The sequence below is a fragment of the Condylura cristata genome, unplaced genomic scaffold (genome assembly GCF_000260355.1).
Source record: "Condylura cristata isolate star-nosed mole 26May11 unplaced genomic scaffold, ConCri1.0 scaffold00034, whole genome shotgun sequence".
In the NCBI taxonomy this organism is placed as follows: domain Eukaryota; kingdom Metazoa; phylum Chordata; class Mammalia; order Eulipotyphla; family Talpidae; genus Condylura; species Condylura cristata.
This window is the reverse complement of record NW_004567135.1, coordinates 10,833,020-10,848,860: the sequence shown is the minus strand read 5'-3', so window position 1 is coordinate 10,848,860 and position 15,841 is coordinate 10,833,020. Positions and strand designations below refer to the sequence as shown.

Sequence of the window (15,841 nt, the reverse complement as noted above, 5' to 3'; positions counted from 1 at the left end):
GACCGCGACGGAGGAAACAGAGGCGGGCCAGTCTCCACTCAGCGTCCTTCTAGCTTTCCTGGTACTCAGGATTCCTCTGCAAAAGAATTCAGCCCTGTCCCATACTTAAATTTGTGTTCTGTAGACTCCTGTGATCTTAGAACTCTGATGAAGTACAGCAGTTCTCTGTGGCTCCGGCTTTGAGTCCTGCGTCCGGCCTGTGATCGTGAGCATTGGCAGGCTTGGTCTTCTCGTCTGGAAAGTGGGAACGCAAATTGCACGGAGAGGTTTCCAAGATGGAAATTCCACGGTCATGCCAACTAGTGGTGCCAAGCGAATCAAATGCCTGTTGGACAGTGAGAATTCAAAATATCGTGGTTGTTGCTATTTTAGAACCCGCTGGTAAGAAGAGGCAGGAAAGTTATCTTCCTGGCCTCTGTCTTCCAGAAGGCCGGGAACTGGACGCCCCCGTTCTCTCTTTGACTGCCCCTCAAATATAATTTACCCCTTTCTTTCAGTCCAACACCCTCCGGTCCCCCTCCCCAGTCTGCTTCTAGCTGGCTGCCCTGTGGGGCAGACCAACCTGGGCAGGGAGCTCTTCCCTCACCCCTGCCCGAGGCACACTCTTCAGTCCCCTGCTTGGCCCTGGACAGCCACTAGGGGCCCACTGACCCTTTTCAACTCTGAGGCACAGTTAGGACCTGTAGAATGAAGTCACCAAGAGTCTCCCTGTGTGTGCCCTCCCTGTTGGCACAGTGGGCTAAAGCACAACAGTGTGTTCAGTGGATCTGCCTGTTCTGCTCCCCCACTCTGTCTCTCGTGAATCCTCTCAGCCCCTGCATCTCTGGCCTGTACCCCAGTTCTTGTATTCATAAATAAATCTTAAAAAAAAAGTTCCCCACTCCCCTTTCCATCGCCCCTCTTCTCCCCCTCTCCCCCCATTTTCTATTTGAAGAATCCTGTCTTCTGACTCCTGGCCACCTGTACCTGTGCAGATGTCTTTTTAACGACAAAAACGCTGAGCTTTTCACAGAATGTAACAGATACAAGATTTGCAGTGAAAGGTGTTTCTCCAACCCTGTTTCTAATTCACCTAGCCTACCAAGCACCCCACCCCTTCCAGCAGCTACTTTTAGTAATTTCTCATGTATCCTTCCAGGGATCTTCTATGTACATTTGCATACATTTCTTTTTTGCACAGATTTGAGTACCCATCATAACCTACTTTGATGAGCTTTCTGTATTCAATGTAGAAAGAGCTGTCTCATTCTTTTTAATGGGTGCAAAGTATTCCATCCTATGGGTTCTTGTCTGTTGAGAGTTTGAAAGGCAAGATCTCTTCCTCTGTGTTGTCATTTGGGGTGGGCTTTTCTGAGGGCCAGGGGGCTTAGGCAGACATCACGGTGGGGCTGCATTTGAACTTGGGCCTCAAGATGCTGCCTGGGTAAATTGCAGTAGAAATAAGATTCACTAGGATCACTTCCCAACCTAAAACTCTTCATCACTCTTCTAGCTTGGCTCATTTTGTTTCCTGGAGTTTCCTGTAACCCTCAGGATGGGGGTAGTTAAAGGAGTCCTAAAATCTTACCTCCTACAGGAAGTCTTCCTGAACTGATCTGAGAGGTAAACTGAAGCTCCCAGAGCCCCTCTAGTTCCCATCCAGGTTCATCGTATTCCAGACTTTGCTAAGAATGAAATTAATTCTCTACTCCTATGACTCCCATGTTTTCTTGCTTTTCATGCTTGTTTTCTTCTCTATGTAGTATACGCCCATGACATCTGTACCTCTTCTTTCACTTAACAAGAATTTATTGCATACTGTGTGCCCGTTACTCTTCCAGGGGTGCAACAGTGAACAACTCTCTCCCTCCAAGTCCCTTCCTGAAGCTTAAGGCTAACAATAAACAAGATTAACAACTAAAACATATCATAGATCTGACGGAATGAGTACTCCGGAGAAAAATAAAACAAAGAAGGGAGCCTGGCAGTAAAGGGACTTACAGTTTCAAATAGGGTGCCCTGGGAAGACCTCACTGAGAAGATGAGCAGCCTCGAAAAGGGAGTTCTGGGAAGTCCGAGGGAGCAGATTCCTGGCAGAGGCAACAGGCAGCGCAACAGCCCATCTCTGGGCCTGCCTGGTGTCCCAGTAGGTCAGGAGCAGAGAGAGTAGAGACAGTGGTCTAGGCGGGAATCAGAGACTGGTGTGGCGTTGGGGGACCTGGGGTTGGAGACTATAGGATTTCGGGGTATAGCAGAGCTTGTAAGAGATTATCAACTTGGCTTTCCACCTCCACCAGTGACTGCAAATGTGTGAGGACATTTTCGTTGTCTCAGAGGCTCAGCAGACAAGCATCAAGCTGCCCAGAGCGGGATGTGCCGGGCAGTTCACATGACAAAGACTCTTCCTGGCAAACCTACCCGTGTGTTTCCAGGAAGCAGTGATAGGGCCTTGGGGTCTGTGGGGAAGCGCTTGGTCTTTACTTTAAGAAAATCTAAGAGCCACTGATAGTTTTGAGCAGAGAATGGGTGGCAGGGTTGAGACTAGACTGAAGAAAGCAAGCCAGGAGTTCACGGAGGAGGTGTCTGCGGAGTCCAGGCAGCAAAACTGGTGATAAGTGGCCAGACAAAAATACTTCCTGAGGCGCTACTGTGGGTGAGGCAAGACCCTGGGACAGTGAGATGGGGAATCTGGTGGGGGTGGCGGGTCAGTCACACTTGAGATGCCTGTAGACATTCAAGTGGAGATGGGGTAACTGGCCTCTTCCTCAGGGGAGACTGAGGAACAGAGAGATTAAGTCATTTGCCCCAAGTCAGGCCACCCATGAAGCCGAGTCTACAATGAGCCAGGGGCTGCTTCTGGCAGTCCGTGCTCAGCTCTCCTGTCTTCCTGCAGACCACAGCAACATGACGCAAATGTCCAAGAGATTTATCCAGACATCCTTTCTCCCTGGAGGCTGTCATTGGGTGGGGGTGATGGGAAAGAGGTTAGCCAAGTGGACTGTAAGCGAAACTCTTGCTATTCCGATGGGACTTCCCTGCTTAAAGAACCAGCAGAACAGATCAGCCTGCATATACTCATTTATCCACACCTATATACAAATATCCATGTGAGCGCTGCGGATAATTAGAGTAGCTGGGGGCTGGGGGAAAATTAAAATATAATGAGCTGTGCTGTCTGGGAGAAAGGTCTGTGGACAGAGGAGCTGAACACATTATTGCCATGTAAGAATAGACAATTTTAATTTTATTTAGGTTCCTTGAGGGCTGGATTCAGCTCTGTATATTCATCTAACAATTATTAATTGAGCATCTACGGTCAGGTTCTACTGCGGGCACTGGTTTCACTGTGAGCGGGTCAAAGACTGCCATTGTGGCACTTGCCTACAAGATTAATGCGTGTATATATAAATTCATAAGGATTATAAAGAAAAGTAAAGAGATGACTGGGAGGTGGGGAGTTTTAACAAGCAAGACCGCACTTAAGAGGTGACTTTTTGAACAGAGATATTGAGTAAAGACAGGGGCAGAGCCGTGTGAAGAACAGAGGGAAATGCATTCTGTGCAAAGACCCTGCGGCTGGAAGAAACAGTTTTTAGAGAATAGAAGGAGTTGAAGGGAGGGAGATGGAGGAGTCAGAATGCACCATCTGGGGGAGTTGTGGGGCGCGTGGTGGATGGGGGGCAGACTTTAGGAGGGAGAAATAGCATTCAGGAGCACAGAAAATGAGTAGGAGGGCTCAAGGGACAGAGCAGGAAGGGCTCAGCAGAGAGACCCTGGCCTGCAATCCTCATTCACTCCTAGTCATTCATTTCTTCACTCTTTCTCTCAACATCTGCCTCCCACCACAATTTTGTGGACATTTATTGTCCCATTTTGCTGCTCAGGCCTGATAGGATAGGAAGGGGTGAAGTTCTTATCTGTGTTTCACAGCTATGGTAACTGAGGCCCAGAGAGGTTAAGCTGACCCACCTGTGGTCACACAGCTCACGTGACTCCTTCGAGATGAACTTGTGAGTGTTGGCCTCTGTCACTCGGATGCAGGACACTAGGGAGAGTCCCCAAGTGTGGGAAGTGCTTCTCCCAGGCAGGGTCTGGTCCTGAATGTGGCCTAATGATCATGGCACAAAGGCCGGTGGCACCCTGCCCATGTGACAGTTGTTCGTGTTGGTGCGGCTCTGAGCTAGTCCCTTGGCCGTCTCCTCTCTGTCATACAGGCTGGCAGAATGCCACTCACCAGCAGCCATAAGACAGATGACTTGCAGGCTCCAAGGGACATGGCATCCCTTCCTGGCCCACACAGTTGGGGGGTTCACATGGGATGGTCTCAGCTCTGTGTGTGTTTGTGCCCACACCTGAGTGAAAGTAAGTGCTTGTGTGTCTACACCCCATCAGTGAGTATGAACACACTCACGCGTGTTTGTACACAGAATCGTGTGTGCATAGGTTTGGGGAATTTATATCACGTAGCCTTGCAGCGCGGTAGCATGGGATAAGGAAAGATTACTCGGTGTCCAAGGGAGAGCGGCGAGAGGGAAGTTGTGTGCAGTCCCCATCTATGGGCAGGCTCACAGTTATTTAGAACCAGGTGAGTACCTGGAGAAATATACATGTGGGGGGGGTGTAAGCCAGGGTGCAGTGACAGGAGCCACGGCCTGGGGGTTCCATTGTTCCCCCTGGACAACACTGTCATCTCTAAGCTCTAGGCACCAAGATAACCCTGAGACCAGGGCGGGGCTGGGGTCCCACTATATCAAATAGAAAACTGGATGTATATGTGGAACTTAAGTGCATTTTAATTGACATTCTCGACATGTACGTGAAGCAAGTTACGTGCATTAAGTGGTGCGTCTGTTTGTGTGTGCACTGAGGGGCATGGGTGAATTTTTTTTGTGTGTGTAATATAATAGTTTATTTTCACATCTTTTGGTGCCTTTTTCCATCTCAGTTGTAATCCCCGTGGTGGGCCCAGAGCATGGGTGAATTTTATTTTTGCACACCCAAGCAAGTTTGTATAAACACCTTGAGCATGAGCCTGTAGCTGTGGTTCACCAGAAGCAGTGGGTCCTTCGGAGGGTATGGAGGTGGGTGGGTTCATGAGCCAGCAGGTGACTAGAAGATCAGCTGAGGCTGTGGGACTGGGATTTTGATGGGTGAGGTTTTGTTTGTTTGTTTCTTTTTTTTTTAAAGATTTATTTATTTATGCACACCGAACTGGGGTACAGGCCAGAGGTGCAGGGTCAGTGAGAGACTTCACCAGAGACAGAGTGGGGAGCAGAGCAGGCAGATCGACAAAGTGCACTGCTGAGGGGAGCAGTGGGGAGACAGGAGAGGTCTGCTGTGCCGTGAGGGTCAGCTCCCTGGCCGGGGATCACACTCTGCTGAAATGGCTGCAGCTAGTTTTGTAGTGCTGCACTTTAACCCATTGCACCACCAGGGAGAGCCCTGGATGAGGTTTTGTTTTTATATAATTCCAAGAGTCTATGTATAGAGCACAGGGTTCTTCTATTCACAGCCCAGGGCGCCCACTCCCCTGTAGACTGGGCACCAGAAGCAGCTTGCAGCAGGAAGGGCCTGGAGCTACAGCACTGGTTGTCGGCTCTCAGCAGGTCATCAAACCTTCCAGCCTCAGTATTGTCTTTAGCCAAATGGCATTAACATTACCGTGAATTATTATTATATACAGTATTATTACTATTATTGTCCACTGGGATCATCCTTAGGGCATTCCAAAGTGTTTTGAAAATCAGAAACACTGCACAGATGAGGTCATTAATATTGATCGAGATTTGCGGTCCCCATTCCTGGAAAAACAATGCATGCTGAGAAAGGCCGGTGAGTAAGCCACGCTGCTCTGTATTGCAATGCAGGATGCAGTGTGAAGCAGCCTCTGAGGCTGGCATGGCCTGGATGGCCTTGGTCTGTCCTCTCAAGCTGCCTTTGCCTAGCAGCCAGGCACCCGTCTGCCAGGTAATAAAGAGATCTTGTGTGAAGGAAGCTGGCAAGATACAGCAAGCGCCTGCTCCATAATTCATGCTGAGCCACTCTGGTAGGCCCTGAGAGCCCTCCTGGCTCCCTGTGAAGGAGGCTGGACTTCAAGCAAGGCAGCTTTGAACTTGGCAACTGCATGGCTCTGGGGTTGCCGGCCATGCCACCCTGCCAGCCAGGTAGGACAAGGGGCAGTCTAGGGGACTGAAGCTGTTCCAGGGCTGCACTGGGTGGTGAGCATGGTGGGAGCAAGTTCATGGACTGAGCTTCCTGGTCTGGGTTAAGCTTCTTTTGGACTGGTTGATGCAGGCAAGGCTGTGTGATGCTAGGCAAGTATCTTCCCTGTTTCTCTGTCCATAAAATGAGCATTAAAATGGGCTAATGGGTCCCTCCCTGGTGGCACAGCAGGTTAAAGCGCAGCACTAGGAAGCTATCTGCAGCCACTGTAGCTCGAGTCTGATCCCCGAAGGGTGACACACATGGTGCAGCAGACCTCTCCTGACCCGCCCACTGCTCCCCTTCCTTGTCTCTCTGCTTCTCACGGCCCCCGCACCTCTGGGCTGGACCCCAGTTCTGTATGCATAAATAAATAAGTCCTTTAAAAAATGAGCTAATTATGGAAAGGGCTTGCACTGCCCTGTGCATGTGGTGACGTATTAATAGGCTTGGATCCCTGTGCACGTTTCATTGTACGCGTGATCATTTAAGGCCCACCTCACTCCAGTACCCTCAGTGATAGGGACTTATTCACACATTGAGTTGACAAGTGGTATCTGCTACATGCCACACGCCAGTCTCTGTCCTGGACCGACATAGAGACAAATTGGCAACAGTGCTGCTCTGCCCTGGAACCTCACTCTGGTACAAGGAGATGTGACATGTATGTAAACACTGACAATACAGCATGGAAAAATTGATGTCGCAGCCCGCTGGTGTCAGGGGGAGGATGTTGCGGGAAGCCAGCATGTACTGCCTTAGAAATCGGCAACCACTGCAGAGATGATGAGGGGCAGACGGCTCTGTTTTGTGCCACAAGGCACAGCTGGAGAGCCCTGACAAAGGCTGAAAGAATCTTTGCGGAATGGTCATCCAGTGGTTGGCAAGCGGGTGCTGGCTGCTGGTTCCTTTGCTCTTGGCCTTGTCCATGGAGTCATTGGGCTTCCTCCAAGCATGGAGGCTAGGTCGCTCCTATTGCCATGGGGAAAAGGGAGAAATGTAGAAGCCAAAGGGGAAATAGTTTCAAGAAGGAGGGTTTGACCAAGGAATACTGCAGGAAAGTCAAGTCAGAAACTGAAATTCCCACTGGATTTGGCAACCAGGGGACCTCTGGGGAGCTCCCAGATGACAGTTCTATTAGGGCTCTGGGGAAGAACCATGTGACAGCAAGTTGACAGATCAGGTCAAGCAGTTCATACAACAGAACTGCTATACAGAAGGTAGGCTATAGGAGAAAAGGGAAGGGCCTCCCTGGTGGTGCAATGGTTAAAGCGCAGCACTATAACGCTGCCTGCAGCCACTGCAGCATGAGTTCGATCCCCAGCTGGGGAGCTGACCCACATGGCATGGCAGACCTCTCCTGTCCTGCCCGCTGCTCCCCTCAGCAGTGTACTTCGATGATCTGCCTGTTCTGCTCCCCACTCTGTCTCTGGTGAAGCCTCTCACTGCCCCTGCACCTCTGGCCTGTACCCCAGTTCTGTGTGCATAAATAAATAAATCTTTAAAAAAAAAAGAATGGTATAGAGAAAAAGTAGTTTTAACATGAGAATTGTGAGCACCTTAATATGCTGATGAGAAAATCCTATAAATGACCATTGGAAAGCAGCAGGGGAAGAGAGGGGGTAAAGAACTGAAGAGACTGAACAGGGCTTGGAAATGAGGGGAACCCCTCTCCTCTGAAGTCAAAGGGATTGAGGTGAGAATGGCAGAAGCAGGATGCATTACTCTGGCAAGTTCTACTGTAAGTGCTTAGCATGGTTTAACTCATTTTGTCTTCACTGTAACCGCTAAAGAAGTTCTATCACTCATCCTATTTTACAGGCGAGGAAATCAAGCGAAGCTTGTATTTTGGAGTTAGGAAGGATTGCTCAAGAATCTTCCTCCCGATAGTGAGAGACGGAGGACTGAGGAAGCAGGCAGGGAGGCAGCACTCTGTGAGCTTGAGGGACGAGAGGGCTGGCTCTGGCCGCTGCAGTAGAGGCTTTGTATGAGCAGAATGCATCTCCAGCCTTTTTTTTAAACAAGAAAATCTTTTTTTTTTTTTTTAAATAAAATCTAGTGGATCTCCCTAATAAGTAAAACAGACCAACTCAGAGCTGCCTTCTTTGACACATAAAATCCTAAGCTCTGTCTTCTCCAGTTTGACCTTGGATAGCCCCAAGGGCAGCTGATGGGACACTGAGGCTTCCTGAAACACAGGAGAAAGACGCTGGGTTTGTGCCAGTCAAGTTCATTTCATTACAGGAGCATCCAAAGAATCTACAGTGTGTTTTCAAGGAAAATCTGGAATGGAGAGGCAGCAACACTTTTTCTAGAACCCTGTAACTTCCTAGCATTCGGTAACAGGAACATAGACAGGATCTTTATTTCTCCCAAAGGAACATGAGCAGGGGATGAAAGAAGTAAATACGGGTGAGTGAGAAAGGCAGGGTGAGTTCAGGCTTGGGACAGATTCTAACCCGTGGAAATCCATACGAGCACTCCGCCACCCATACTATCTGTAACCTTTCACTCTGCATACTGAAACACCTGAGATCACTTATTTTAAAAAAAGATTAATTTGGGCTCTCCCTGGTGGCACAACGGGTTAAAGCACTGCACTATGAAGCATTCCGAAGCCACTGCAGCACCAGTTCGATCCCTGCCAGGGAGCTGACCCACATGACATGGCAGACCTCTCCTGACCTGCCCACTGCTCCCCTCAGCTGTGTACTTTGTCAGTCGGCCTGTTCTGCTCCCCACTCTGTCTCTGGTGAATCCTCTCACCCACCACATATATGGCCTGTACCCCAGTTCTGTAAGCATAAATAAATAATCTTTTTTAAAAAATTAATTTTATTTATTTGTTCATACAAGAACTGGGATGCAGGCCAGAGGTATGGGGAAGGGGTTGGGTGTGTGAGAAGACTCACTAGAGACAGAGTGGGGAGCAGACCAAGCAGATCTGAAATGCACTGCTGAGGTCTGCTGTACCGTGTGAGTCAGCCCCTCCCCCCCCCCAGCTGGGGATGGAACTCAGGCCACAGTGGCTGGCCATAGCTTCATAGCAGTGAGACTTAACCCCTGCACCTCCAGGGGGGCCCTGAAATCACTCATTAAGCTCTTTCCCATGCTTTCTGTAGAAGACTGAAATGACAGATTGCACCAAAGAGCAGAGGAAATCTACCTCTCCCTCCATGGCCCCAGGCTGGGGGAAGGCGTGGAGCAGGAAGTCAATATGGCATCCTAGGGGTCTGCTCACAGCCATGCTGTGGTCGCTGACTTCCTCAATGGCAAAGACTAATAACATCAGTAATAGTCGTTATAAGATTTTGCATCTGTGCAGGGTTTATTATGTTTCTCCCAAGGCAGTTTCACATTTCTATCTTATTGAATCCCACAACAGAGAGATAAAGAGGGCAGGACGCAGAGTCTCATTTACCAGGACTTGGCCTTCCCTGGGATTTGCAGCAGTGAGTGGGGGCTGGGTCACAGCGCCAGCCGGGCACTGATACTATGGCACTTTCCAGGGGCTCTCAACCCCTAGGCCCAGGTCCAAAGTCTGCCCCATACTATATCTCCACCCCAATTTTCTCATTGTCCTAGTTTCCGGCCCCCTGGACTTCTTTGGCTCAGTGACGAGCCATCTGGTCTTTGAAAATCCAATCTAGCAGTTGAAAGAAGGAAAAATGCAGTTTTTTTTTGTTTTTGCTGCCGCTGCTTGGAGGGGGGTTAATAATTAGGTGATGGGGGAATAATGGGAGGAGGGAAGTTAGACAGAAATTCTAAAGCCTCTTGATGAAGTATCCAATAGTGAAGAGAACCAGATTTTCATCTTAAAAAAATATCAGTTGTATTAAGGTACAATTACATGCAGCAAGAGTCACCCAATGGGCCCCCCCTGTTAGTGCAAGGGGTTAAAGCACAGCACTATGAAGCTATCACAGCCACTACAGCACGAGTTCAATCCCTGGCCAGGGAGGTGACCCACATGGTACAGCAGACCTCTCCTGTCTTGCCTGCTGCTCCTTACTCTGTTTCTGGTGAATCCTCTCACGGCCTTTATCCCTGTTCTGTATGCATAGATAATTAAATCTTTCTTTAAAAAATTAATAAATAAAATTTTAAAAAAGTCACCCCCTATAAGTAGATATAGTTCAATGGGAGTTGAGAAATGGCTGCAGTGTGTGACCATGATCTCAATCAAGCAACAGAGCATTTCCTTTACACCATGTAAAGGAGAAAGACGCTGGGTTTGTGCCAGTCAAGTTCATTTCGTTACAGGAGCATAAGTGTGTTTTCAAGGAAAACACACTTGTTCTCCTTTGCAGTTTAATCTCTACTCTCCCATGTCGCTGAAATTGATCATTTTTTTGGTCACTAATATTTTGCCTTTTCTAGAGCATCACATAAAGGAATCATAATGCATGGAGATCTGTGCTTAGCTTTCTTCACTTAGTATAATTCTTTTGAAACTCATCCACATTGGCTCATGTATGAATGAACTTTTCCTTTTTTATTGCTGGATAGTATTCCATCGAGTAGCTATACCTACTGAAATTTGTGTGTCCATTTGCCAGTTAATGGACATTTAGGGTTGCTGTGTGTTTTTTTTTTTACATGAATCTTGTTTACAATAATAAACTACTTGCACATGTTTTTAGAGCACAAGGCTCATATGTTCGATGGACATATCATTTACTCATTTATACCTCAAGTTGGTGGCCATATGTTTCCTTGCATTCCTAGTGTCAACTGGATCAGCTCCATCCTATTCTTCCTCCTCTGGCCAGGGTGCAGAGGCTTACCAAGCGGGAACCACTCATTTTAGTCTTACTGTGCAAGAGATGAATATTAGAGCAAAATTACTTAATGGATGTTTAACTTTTAAATTTTATTTTATTGTGGTAAGAACACTTATGAAATCTATCCTCTTAACAAAATTTTAAGTGTATATTGTTAACTATGCACACTGTTGTATAGCAATCTTTAAAGACAGATTTATCTTGTACAATTATGCCCACCAACTAGCAATTTTCCATTTCCTGCTCACTTCCAGCCCCTGGTAATCACCATATACGCTCTAATTCAGTAAGTGTGACCACTTTACATACTCATACAAAGGGGATCACGTATGACTTGTCCTGCTATGACTGGCTTATTTTGCTTAGCATAATGTCTTCCAGGCTCATCAATGTGGTCATATATTGCAGAATGTCCCTTTTAAAGGCTGACTAATATTCCACTGCTTGTCACATTTTCTTTATCCATTCATCCATCAGTGGATATTTAGGTTGTTGTGAATCTTGGATATTTTGAGTAGTGCTGTAATGAGTACTGGACTACTGCTATCTCCTTGAGATTCTGATATCTCATTGTAGTTTTGATTTACATTTTCCTAAAGACTAGTGACTTTGAGCCACACGGGTTATTTATATGTCTTCTTTGGAAAAATTTACTTTTCCATCCCTAATTCATTTTCCATCACGTTAGCACTTTTTGCTATGGAGGTGTTCCTTCTCTGTTTGGATATTATAAACTGCTTACCTGATGTGGGGTTTGCACATATTTTCTCCCATTCCACTTTGTTTTCATTCTGTTGATTCTTTCCTGGAACTTTTTCATTTAATGTAGCCCCACTTATTTTTACTTTTGTTTTTTAAACTTTTGGTGTCGGATCCTGTATATCATTGCCCAGATCAGTGTTATTAACTTTGCCCTCTCCTAAGAGTTTCCTTCTAGGAGTTTTATAGCTTCAGATCTTACATTTATGCCTTCATCCATTTTGAGTCAGTTCTTGTGTACAAAGATCAGAGAGAAAATTCAGTCATTTGCAGGTGGATATCCATTTTTCCAATACTGTTTGTGGAAGAAACTATCTTCGCCCCGTTTTGCATTCTACGCAGGACCAAGATCAAGTGGCCTTATATGTATAGAGTTGTGGGATTTTTACTGCCAAGAGCAGTTGCTGCTTTCAACAAACAGTTTTGTGACAATGCTGTTTTTCTTTATCTTGGTTGAATACCTAGAGAAACTATTACAGGGACGTGTGGCTGTATATACTTAAATGCATACAAATGCCAGAATGCTTTCCAAAATGCTGCATGGTTTTACACTCCCACAAGAAGTAGAGAAGTGTTTGAGGTATTCTGCCCTCCTTTTAACACTTGGTATTGTCAGACTTTTAAATTTGATTCATTCCAGTGCATGGATAGTAGTGTGACTTTTAATTTGCAATTCCCTAGTAACTAATAATACCATTAGTGTGGTTTCCAATGTGAAGCATGTGTTCATATCTTTTATATGTATTTTAATAAAGTTGTCTTCTTATAGAACTGTAAGTTTTACCTTTTTTCTTTTATAAAAGATTTTATTTACTTATGCATACAGAAATGGGGTACAGGCCAGAGGCATAGGGGCAGTGAGAGGATGTACTGGAAACACAGTGGGGAGCAGAACAGGCAGATCTACAAGGTACACTGCTGAGGGAGCAGCAGGTGAGACAGGAGAGGTCGGCTGTGCCATGTGGGTCAGCTCTGGAGCTGGGGATCGAACTCGCACTGAAGCCGCCACGGCTTGGCTCAGTTTTGCAGTGCAGCGCTCCAATCTGCTGTGCCACCAAGGAGGGCCCAGTTTTACCTTTTTTCTAAAGAGTGTCTTTCAAAGAGAATTGTATTTCTTTTTTTTAAAGGCTTATTTATTTGTTTATGCGTAGAACGACTGGGGTACAAGCCAGAGGCACAGGGGGTGGGAGGAATCACCAAAAACGGATTGGGGAATAGAACAGGTGGATTGATTGAAACACGCTGCTGAGGGGAGCAGCGAGCAAGACAGGTTAGGTTTGCTGCGCCCTGTGGGTCAGCTCCCTGGCCTGGGAATCAAATTCAGGCCAAAATGGCATGACAAAATGGCATGACAGTGCTGAGACTTAGCCCCTATGCCACCAGGGAGGCCCAAGAATTTCATTTCATTGGAGTCTAATTTATCAGTTTTTTTTAGGGTTTGCTTTCTATGTGTCCTAGCTAAGAAATCTCTGCCAACCCATAGATATTTTCTCTATATTTTCTTTAGGAAACCTTGTGTTATATCTTATTTTAGGTCTTAATTTTGTATTAATTTTTATACATTTTGAATTAATTTTTTATAAATAATGCAAAGTGTGAATTGAAGTCTACTTCTTTTGCATATGAATATCAAAATGTTTTAGCATCATCTATTAACAAGATTACCATCCCCCACTAAGTTATTTTGGTACTTTTTACCAAACACCAATTCACCAGGCATCAACACCTATTTGATTATATTTCTAGTCTCCTTGGCTCAATCCATCTGTATGTGTATTCTTATACCAACACCAAACAGTCTTGAATTGGGTAGTTTTATTTTAAGTCTTCAAAGTAAGCAGTATCAGTTCCTTGGCTCATGCTTGCTTTTCAAAGTTGTGTTGGCTATCAGCCTCTCCTTCTCCAGAACAGGATTGACTTCTGCTGAGAAAATAAGGGCATGTCTCTCCTATCATCAGCGTTTCAGTAGAGAAGACTTTCTGGAGGAGGTGAGAAAATTAAGACAAAGTGGGGGGCAAAGAGACTCAGACTCTACCAGTTCTAGTCACAGTGTCCCCAGGATGGTGGGCTGGGAAGGTGGCTAGCAATGACTTTAGGGAGCTCAAAACAGCCCCTTTGGGGAGCTTCCCTGTTTCCTTCCGAAAGCTGGGGGTTGAATCTGCCGTAATGGCAGTGGGAGTTGGGTGGGGAGCAGTCCTGCTTCCAAACTGCCCTGGCTTTCTTCTTTGATTCTCCTGCTGGAAGTCCCCCCTTTCCATCTCTTTGCCAGCTTCACCCACAGCAGTACTGCACCCACCATCAGTTCCTCAAACTACTCAACTATTTTTATGGTCCTGCAGTGGAATCCTGAGACTCAAACTAAATATAGATGTGAGAAGTTATAGGTGCACAGGCTTGCATCATTCCCAGAGCCTGGCCGAGGCGAAAGCTCTACTTAGCTCCTCGTAGCACGTGACGTTCCCTTCGCTTTCCAGCCAGCTGGCCCTTGGGTCTCTGTTCTTTCCTGGCAGTCCCACCACATTCTTCTCAACTTCCCAGTTCTTTAAAGACAAGGTCTCTTTATGACTGAGCTCTCGGGTATCCTCCGCCTTCTTTAAAGAGCCTCGTGCCTATCCGCTTGGGTGGTGAAGGAGGGCTGTTCTTCCCTGCTCCTCTCACGCACGGAGGACCCCAGGCTCCTTCCCAGCCCAGCAGCACACCAGGAGGGGGCATAGGCAACCTCACATTCCCCCTGTGGGCTCCCAGTAGGTTGACCACATCCACTCGGTCCCACTACCCCTCCAACATGCATCAACCTGGGGACAGTTAGAATTGTTAAAGCCAAGAAGGACTGAATTCTGACTAAAGTTATGGGTCCTGGGGTCGAAATCCAAGAAATAAATGTTTGACTGGCTATCACAGTTGCTGTCATTTGGGGTTCCAAAAATCAAGTACCAGAAGTTTCTTTTTCAGTCATGTTGCTTTTTTCAGTAGGGCCTTCCATTGTCAAGGTCCTGCCCAATATGGCCCCCACAGAGCCATTCTGTTTTTGTGGCTTTACAAACGGCTTCTGATAAAGACTGGCTGGGACAAATGTTCTGAAGCTAAAGGAGTTTAAAAATCCCAGCCAGAAAAGAAAAAAAAGAACAACTATATACTAGAGACATTTTATGGGGGTGGAGTGGGGAATGGGATCAAAAACAGTGGGGGGGGGGAGGGAAATGCACTGGATTATGGTGATGGCACATGGGTGATTTGGTGATGGGAAGCCCATGGGGATTACAACTGAGATGGAAAAAGGCACAAAATGATGTAAAAATAAACTATGATATTATTTAAAAAAAAAATCCCAGCCAGATGGGTTTTGAGCGTCCTCCCAGGTCTGGAATCTTCTGCCTGCAGGATGCCCAGGATGCAATGGGCTTGCTAAGGGCGAGAAGGCAACAGGTTGGCATAATTTTACCCTTAAGTAATTTCAACATTAAATCTCAAGTAGGTTCAAAGTGGATATTAGAATCACAGCATTTTAGAGGTGGCAGGGACCTTGGAAATCACCTAATCTAGTGGCTCTCTGCTTTGGCTGTCTTTAGACTAGGGAGCAGTCCTGGGGGGAGAGGGGAGGAGTGAGAACCAGACATCAGTAGTTTAAAACATCTCCTGGTGAGTCTAACAAGCCTCTAGGACTAAGAGCCACCTCTCTTGTTCAACTCCTCTACTTCGTGAGTAAATAAACTGAGACTCAGAAAGGATGAGCTAGGAAGCACACCACAGGCTAGCTGTACCCTTGGCTCGGACCCAAGCTGCCCCCTCCTGGGTTGGCTTTTTCATCTGCATCACACCACTCCTGCATCAAACCGCTTGGCTTCTCAGCCAGCAACGCGAAGGTCTCTGTAAGAATGTCCTGTAGCGTTGCATGCGGTAGGCTTAAGAAAGTTTGCTGCGTGCAATTCTGTGTATGATGATGAACAGGCCTAGATGATGGGAACTGACTGTGATAGTGATAAAAGAGCAGAGTAAATGGCCCATCCCTTAGGGGAGCCTGCTCTGAGAATGGGGTTGAAGAAGGAAGAGTTATGGGAGGCCAGGGAGGCTGAGGCAGAGGTGGTACTTGCATTGGGCTTACTACTGTGATGGAAAAA

General features: G+C 46.7%; 1 protein-coding gene across 1 annotated transcript in view; it reads left to right on the top strand.

The window, feature by feature from the left end:
- IQSEC3 (IQ motif and Sec7 domain 3) overlaps positions 1 to 15,841 on the top strand; it is an 87,808-nt gene that overhangs the window by 11,582 nt on the left and 60,385 nt on the right. The gene's annotated exons all lie outside the window — the stretch shown is intronic.